At 35.7% G+C, this 8520-nt stretch overlaps 1 long non-coding RNA gene across 1 annotated transcript in view; it reads left to right on the top strand.

Moving 5' to 3' along the window:
* The first annotated feature begins 1155 nt into the window (after positions 1-1155).
* LOC121023567 (uncharacterized) overlaps positions 1156-8520 on the top strand; it is a 12817-nt gene continuing 5452 nt past the window's right edge. The window contains exon 1 of the long non-coding RNA XR_005787454.1: positions 1156-1195. This is a non-coding gene — a long non-coding RNA (uncharacterized LOC121023567). The remainder of the gene's footprint in view (positions 1196-8520) is intronic.

Genomic DNA, 8520 nt, shown 5'->3' with positions numbered 1-8520 from the left:
TGGCTGGAGCAACAGCTTATTAGACATGTTGCCAGAGACAAGGGAAACAAGAGCAAACATGAACTTTTGGGACTTCATCAAGATTAAAAGCTTCTACACAACAAAGGAAACAGCAAAACTAAATGACAGCCAAGGGAATGAAAGAAGATAGTTGGAAATGACATATCTGATAAAAAGGTAGAATCCAAAGTCTATAAATAACTTATCAAACTTAACCCTCCCAAAAAATAACCCAGTTATGAAGTGATCAGAAGACATAAATAGACATTTCTCCAAAGAAGACATCCAGAAGGCTATTAAACATGTGAAAAGATGCTCAACATCCCTCATCATCAGGAAAATACAAATCAAAACCTTGATGAGATTCTTCCTCACACCTGCCAGAATGGCAAAACTTAACAACACAAGAAACAACAGGTGTTGGCCAGGATGCTGAGCAAGAGGAAACCTCTTACACTATTGTTGGGAATGCCAAGTGGTGCAGCCACTCCAGAAAACAATATGAACGTTCCTTAAAAAGTTTAAAATAGGACACCCTATGATCCAGCAATCACACTAGTAAGTATTTACCAAAATGATACAAAAATATAGATTTAAAAGTGTACATATGCCCCAGTGATTATAGCAGCACTATCACCAATAGCCAAACTAAGGAGAGAAACCAAATGTCCATCGGAATGGTAAGGAAGACACGGTATATCCATAGAATGAAATATTACACAGCCATCAAAAAAATTGCAATTTGCAATAGTGTGGATGGAGCTACAGTGTATTATGTTAAGCAAACTGAGTCAGGGCACCAGGATGGCTGGTCCAATTCTTGATTTTGGCTTAGGTCATGATTTCATAGTCATGGGTTTGAACCTGCATTGGGCTCTGTGCTCACAGTGCAGAGCCTGCTTGGGATTCTCTCTCTCTGTCTCTCTCTCTCTCTGTCTCTCTTTCTCTTTCTTTCTCTCTCTCTCTGTGCCTCCTTGCTTGATCTTTCTCAAAAATAAACATTAGGAAAAATAATAAGTGAGTCGAAGAAAGACAAATACCATATGATTTCACTCATATGTGGTATTTAAGAAACAAAACAGATGAACATATGGGAGGGGGGAAAGAGAGAGGGGGACTAATCACAAAAGGCTCTTAAAGTAAAGAACAAGCTGAGGGTTGATGAAGGTAGGTGGGTGGGGGATGGGCTAGATGGGTGATGGCTGTTAAGGAGGGCTCTTGTTATGATCAGCACTGTGTGTGGTATGTAAGTAATGAATCACTGAATTCTACTATATTGCTCTGTATGTTAGCTAACTAGAATTCAAATAAAAATTTGGAAAAAATATTTTGATGTTTTATTTTTATGTTATTATAAATGGGATTATTATCTTTATTTCTTTTTATTGTTAGTATTTGGAAATGCAACTGAATTTTGTATTTTGACTTTGTACTCTGAGTTTACTATTTTTTTTTTAGTCTTGTTTTTTAGTGATGTCTTTTGGATTTCCCTATACAAGATTGTGACATCAATAAACTGAGACAATTTTACTTCTTTTCTGATTTTGATAACTTTTACTTCTTTTCCTTTTGTAATTGCTTCTGGCTAGCATCTCTGGTACTATATTGAGTAGGAGACGTGAGACTCGGTACATTTGGTTTGTTCCTGGTTTTAGATGGAAAACTTTAAAGTTTCACTGTTGGACATGTTTGCTGTTATTATGTAGATGTATTATATTTCTTTAGTCAATTTATTATTGGGAGTTTATACCATGAATATTTTTTTTGGATTTGTCAAATGTTTTACTACATAAATTTAAGATTATTATATTAATTGTTTTATTTTATTCCATTAATGTGGTGTATTATATAGATTGGTTTTAGTATGTGAAATCATCTGTGAATAAAAGGTATAAATCCCCCTTAATCATGTTGTGTGATCATTTGAATATGCTGTTAAATTCAGTTTGGTAGGATCTTAACTGAGAATTTTCACGTGTATATTCTTTAAGCATATTGGCCTGTATTTTTATTTGATTATGATACTCTATTCTGGCTTTTTTATATGGGCAGTGCCATTATTACAAAATTAGTTTGAGAGTGTTTCCTCCTATTCAAATTTTTGGAAGAGTTTGAGAAGATTACGGATGAATTATTTTTCAAATGATTAATGCAACTGACCCATGAGACTGATCCTTGTCTTGGTTACTGATTCAATGTCCTTTGTTGTTACTTATCAGTTTACTTTTTTTTTTTTTTTCTTTCTTCATGGTTAAGATTTGGAAGGATGTGTGTTTTAAGGAATGTATCCCTTTTATGTAGGTTATCCATTCGCTAACATGATTTTTCATAGTTGTCTTTTTATTGTATTTGTGTATCCATTGCAATGCTTCCTCTTTCATGCATAATTTTATTTACTTGGTTCCTCTTATCTTGGTAATTCTAGCTAAAGTTTACTCAATTTTATTTTTTAAATTATTTTTCTGTTTGCTGTTTCAATTATTTCTGCTCTGATATTTGTTATTTCCTTTCTTCTGCCAACTTTGGGCTTAGTTTTTTCTTGTTTTTCAAATTCTATGAGGTGTGAAGTTACATTGAATATTTAATATTTTGTTATTTTTATTTTTTTGTTTTTTTAAATGTGGGCATTTTGCTATGGTTTATAATTTTTATGCTGTGATTTCATTTTTAATTGTTTCAAAACTTTTCCTTTCCTTTTTTGATTTCATCTTTAAACCACTGGTCATTCAAGAGTGTGTTGTTTAATTTGTTCATATTAGTGAATTTTCCAGAATTCCTCCTTTTATTGATTATCAGTTTCATATATTTGTGGTCATAAATAACACTTGATATAATATCAACTTATTAAAATTTCCTGGGACTTGTTCTGCAACCTAACATATGACCTATCCTGGGGATTGTTTGTTGTGCCCTTGAGAAGAATGGATGAATTTTCTTTTTAATAATGGTCATGTCCACTTGGTTTAAAGTTCAAGTCCAATATTTCCTTATTGATATTCCATTCATTGTTAAAAGTGGAGTATTGGAGGCCCCCACTATCATTGTATTTTTGTCTATTTCTCACATATATATAAGTATTTGCTTCATATATTTAGATATTGTGATGTTTGGTTTATATATATTTATAATTTTTATAGCTTATTAAATTATTCATCTGTTTATCATTATATAATGGTCCTCTTTGTCTATTGCTACACTTTTTGACTTAAAGTTTATCTTTTCTGATATAAGCATAGCTAGCACTCCTCTCTTGGTGTTTATTTATGTGAAATATATTTTTTCAATATTTTTATTTGAGACTATGTATATCATTGAAACTGAAATAAGTATGTTGGAAACAAAATATAGGTTGATTTTTAAAAATTTTTTCATTTATTTACTTTTGAGAGACAGAGAGAGACAAAGCATGAGCAGGGGAGGGGCAGAGAGAGAGGAAGATATAGAATCCGAAGCAGGCTCCAGGCTCCAAGCTCTCAGCACAGAGCCCAATGCAGGGCTTGAACTGACAAACTGCGAGATCATGACCCAAGCTGAAGTCAGACGCTTAACCAACTAAGCCATCAGGCACCCCTAGGTTGGTCTTTTTTATCCACTCACCTACTCTGTACATTCTTATTTTATGACTTAATACACTTAAAGCAATATTGACAATAATTTAAATTAACTGTTGATAGTTAATTTTACTATTGCCATTTTGTTCATTGTTTCTTGGATTTTTTTTGTTTGTTTGTTTTGATTTGTTTTGTTTTGTTTTTGTAGTTGTTTGTTCCTCTTTTCCTCTCTTGCTGTTTGTTTTCTGTTGTGAATTCATGATTTTCTGTAATGGTATACCTTGATTCTGTTAACTTTATTTTGTGTGTATCTAATATAGGTATTTGTTTTGTGGTTATTTTTAAATCTTAATTGAAATATATTATGATAGAAAAAAACATATTTTAAGTTGATAACAACCTAATTCTATCACCTACTAAACCTCTACATTTTTACACTTTCTCCCACATTTAACGTGTTTGATGTTATAATTCACATATTTTATGCTATGTATCCATTAGCAAATTATTGTAGTTAAGGTTATTTTGAATTATTTTTGTCTTTCAACCTTATACTAGAGTTCAGTGGTTAACATACCACCATGTTACAATTATTAGAGTATTCTAAATCTGACCATATACACTTTTTAATGGGTGTGTTGTATGTTTTCACATACGGTAAAACCTTGGGTTGTAAGTAAGTTGGTCTGAGTGTGCCTCAAGATGAGCAAACATTTCTAATAAATTTTAACTTGATAATTGCACAATGTTTTCCAATATGAGTAGTATATGATGCTGAACATCACATGATAACAACTGAGCCAATGGTTCTTCCCTCTCTCTCTTTTGCTGTGGGATTGTGGGTGATCGTCTCCCATGCTCAGATGCTCAGTCTCAGACTGTGGTGTTTGGCAGAAATCAGTAATGTATCAGAATGTTGGAAGGTGCCCACAACTGGCATTAGTGTATTTTTTTGTTACTTCAAAGAACCTATGGACAGTGCTTTACTTTTCCATACAAGAGTAAGCTTAGGAATGTTTTGCTGCATGCTAGGTCAGGCTGTCTGCACATATAGACCCTTTCTTCTGTGGCCTTATTGCCAGTTAAAGTATATACAGTATATACTTTATATATACTGTATATATATACAGTATATAAACTCTTTTATTATTTTTATTATTTTATTATTACTGCACTGGAGTCAACATCTGTATGATGTTTATTATTATTATTATTTATTATTTTATTTATTATATTTATTTATTTATTTATTTTAAGAGTTTATTATTACTGCACTGGAGTCAACATCTGTATGAGCATACAGAATGGTCCCATGCAGAAAAATGTACCATTGAGCCCATAGAGAGCAGTGATTCCATTAGTGATAATGAAAGACATCCTACGCAATAACCCTCCTCTCTCATGTCTCCCGCATACCAGCAGTGAAGATTTTCAAAGGTATGTGCAGATTAATTTATTTTTCTTTATATTTTGTATTTTATTAATTATGTTGCATTATATTATAGTATTATATTCATTTTTATATGAATATTTTTGGATCGTGGAACAAATCATTTGAGTTTCCATTATTTCTTATGGATAAATTCACTTTGATATACAAGTCCATTGGATTACATGCATGTTTCTGGAATGAATTTTGCTTGCAAACCAAGGTTTTACTGTATTTTCATGTTCATAATTATTGTTCTTTTATTTCTTCTTGAAGAATTATTTTTGGATTTCTTGTAAGGTATTTCTTGTGTAAAGGAACTCCCTCAGCTTTTGTTTGTTTGGGGAAGCTTTTTTTAATTTTTAATTTTAATTTTAATTTATTTTGAGAGAGAGACAGAGAGTGAGCAGGGGAGGGGCAGAGAGAGAGGGGGACACAGAATCCAAAGCAGGTTCAGGCTCCGAGCTGTCAGCACAGAGACCAATGTGGGGCTTGAACTCATGAACTGTGAGATCATGACCTGAGCTGAAGTCAGATGATTTAACTGACTGAGCCACCCAGGTGCCCCTGGGGAAGTTTTTATTTTACCTTCACCTAAATAATTACTTTGCCCAAAAATGTATTTTGGGGGGCATGTGGGTGACTCAGTCAGTTAAGAGTCCTACTCCTGATTTTGTCTCAGGTCATGATCTCTCTGACCATGTGATGGAGCCCCATGTGTGCTGACATCATGGAGCCTACTCAGGATTTACTCTCTCATTCTCTCTCTGCCCCTCCCTTGCTCACACAACCTTTCTCTCTCTCAAAATAAGTAAGTAAGTAAATAAATAAATAAATAAATAAATAAAATTAAAAATAATAATAATTAAAAAAAATGGATCAAAATGGGAAACACAGAAATATACCCACAACTATATGGTCTACTCATCTTTGAAAAAGCAGGAAAGAACATCTAATAGAAAAAAGACAGTCTCTTCAACAAATGGTGTTGGGAAAACTGGATGGTGACATGCAGAAGAATTAAACTGGACCACTTTTTTAGACCATACACAAAAATAAATTCAAATTAGATGAAAGACATAAATGTGCGGCAGTAAACCATTTCTTCTTGAGGAGAAAGCAGGCCGCAACCTCTTTGACCTCAGACACATTGGGCAATTTCTTACTAGGCACATCGCCAAAGGCAAGGACAACAAAAGCAAGCATAAACTATTAGGACTTCATCAAGATAAGAAGCTTCTACACAGCAAAGAAAACAACAAAACTAAAAGGGCAACCAATGGAATGGGAGAAGATATTTACAAATGATGTAACTGATAAGGAGTTAGTATCCAAAATCTATAAAGAACTTATCAAACTCAACACCAAAAAACAAACAACCCAGTTAAGAAATGGGCAAAAAATATGAACAGACATTTTCTTTTTCCAAAGAAGACATCCAGATGGCTATCAGACACATGAAAAGATGCTCAACATTACTCATCATCAGGAGACTACAAATCACAGCCATGATGAGCTATCACCTCACATTTATCAAAATGGCTAAGTTTACTTCAAGAAATAACAGATGTTGGCAAGGATGTGGAGAAAGGGGAAGACTTTACACTGTTGGTGGGAAAGCAAACTAGTGTACCCACTCTGGAGAACAGTATGAAGTTACTCAAAAAACTAAAACAGTATGAAGTTACTCAAAAAACTAAATGTAGGAGTGCCTGGATGGCTAGTTAATTTGGCATCCTACTCTTGATTTTGGCTCAAGTCATGATCTCACAGTTTATGGAATCAAGCCCTATGTAGGACTCTGTGCTGGCAGTGTGGAACCTGCTTGGCATTCTCTCTCTCTCTCTCTCTCTCTCTCTCTCTCCCTCCCTCTTGCTCTGGCCCTCCCCTGCTCACACCAGCTCACTATCTCTCCCCCACCAAACTAAATAAATAACATTAAAAAAGCTAAAAATAGAACTCCCAATAATACAGCAATTTTACTATTAGGTATTTGCCCAAAGGATACAAAATAAAGATTCAAAGGGTTACATGAACCCCAATAATTATAGAAGCATTATCTACAATAGCCAAAATATGGAGGGAGGCCAAATGTCCATTGACTGATGTATGGATAAAGAAGATTTGGTGTGTGTGTGTGTGTGTGTGTGTGTGTGTGTGTATATATGTGTGTGTGTGTGTGTGTGTGTGTGTTTATAGTGTATATGGTGTGTGTGTGTGTGTGTGTATATATATATATATGTATATATGGTGTATATGGTGTATGTGTATATATGGTGTGTGTGTGTATAAACACACACACACACACACACACACACACACACACACATTACTCAGTCACCAAAATAATGAAATCTTGCCATTCGCCATGACATGGATGGAGCTATAACATATGCTAAGCTAGATAAGTCAATCAGAAAAAGGCAAATACCATATGATTTCATTCAGGTATAATATTTAAGAAAGAAAACAGATGAAATATGGGAAGGGGCAAGGAGAAGACAGAGAAACCACAAGAGGCTCTTAACAGTAGAGAACAGCTATTTCTCAAGCATGGTGGAGAAGTAGGGGGACCCAAAGTTCCCTTGTCCCTCAAACACAGCTGTGTTGAGGCCAAAGGACTTTGAATTCCAACAGTCCAGGCTGCAGAGTGACAAAGACATCTCCAGGGACCCAAGGGGACAACCTGGCAGGCCATAGCTGCACAATAGCGACCTGGGAGAGTTAATATGGGCTGCATAGGCATGGGTGAGAGGGATACCCTTCTGCAGAGAGACAAAGTGAAGGGAAAGAGAGACTGGGGAAGTGTAGGACTGTACCTGAACAAGAGAAAAATCATGGACCAGGACAGAGAAAGATCCAGTCTCCAACTGCGGGGCTTTCTCTGGACTGGGGCTGGCTGCCCAGTTTGCACATCTGGGAGAAGGGAAGCCAGCCCCAGGGTAGGTAACTAGTTCAGAGTTGCAGTCCACAGTGGGAGAAAGCAATCCCTTCCCTGGAGTGCTGTGTGAAGAAGGTATATAACCATTCAAAGGACAAAGACTGCCTGCACCTGCCAGTAGAGGCCATATATTGGCACAGAGCAACACTTCCACTGAACTGGGGTGCATGGAGTGAAACCCTATAAGACATCAGGGTTTAAATACCAGCCAAGTACCAGGGAAGCATGGGAGACAATGCAGGAGAACAAGCTGCCTCGTTCGTGCTTGTGGCAGAGTGAGGACTGCCTAAACAGAGTAGTTTGGGACACCTCTTCCACAGAGGAGATATTGGGGTGTCACAATTTTTCTCTCCATCACCAACAAGGTGAAAGGATGGAAGGTCAACAGTAGAGGCAGGACCCACCTACACCAAACCATGCCCCTCCACATCTGGTAACTGCATATCTACTGGAGCTGGATTGATGCTGACAACACAGACAGCCCCTCCTCCAGACCAGCACTACCACCAGCTCCAAAGCATCCAGTGGGTTTGCATCTCCTGATTTAATTATTGTGTGTGTGTAAATATATATATATATATATATATATATATATATAT

This window comes from Herpailurus yagouaroundi, unplaced genomic scaffold, assembly GCF_014898765.1.
Source record: "Herpailurus yagouaroundi ecotype Mexico unplaced genomic scaffold, PumYag 566, whole genome shotgun sequence".
NCBI lineage: Eukaryota > Metazoa > Chordata > Mammalia > Carnivora > Felidae > Herpailurus > Herpailurus yagouaroundi.
The sequence above is the reverse complement of the archived record's forward strand: the minus strand, read 5'-3'. Positions and strand labels throughout refer to the sequence as shown.